This window comes from Perca fluviatilis, chromosome 7, assembly GCF_010015445.1.
Source record: "Perca fluviatilis chromosome 7, GENO_Pfluv_1.0, whole genome shotgun sequence".
NCBI classification, from domain to species: Eukaryota; Metazoa; Chordata; class Actinopteri; order Perciformes; family Percidae; genus Perca; species Perca fluviatilis.
In genome coordinates, this window is record NC_053118.1 from 28,628,767 (window position 1) to 28,629,208 (window position 442).

Consider the following 442-nt stretch of genomic DNA (forward strand, 5'->3'; position numbering starts at 1 on the left):
ACTATTTCCCTGTAGTACCGCACTTTACAGTAGGCCTATATATTATTACAGTGGTGGAAAATAACTACTCCTACAACAACTTTGAGGCAGGCTAATTGTACTTTACTTAGCCTACGTATTCAAATGTTTGTTACTTTGCAGACAATTAATAGGCCTACAAAAAATAATCAACATTTTATTATAGATAGAATCCAGCTGTATAGAGTAACTCTTTACCAGCTGCAACATTAAAATGATGCTTACACATCCATTCTTGAGTAGCCTATACTTTTAGATTTGGTATTTTAGGCATATCTGGTGAAGTTCAGAAAACGTGAACCCATGAAAAGTTTAGCTACTTTTACTCAAGTTACAGGCCGTACTTCTTCTTCCAGCATTGATTATTCACTAAAAACATTATATTGCCTGGTTCAGTGGCTTTGTTAATAATGATAAAACCATA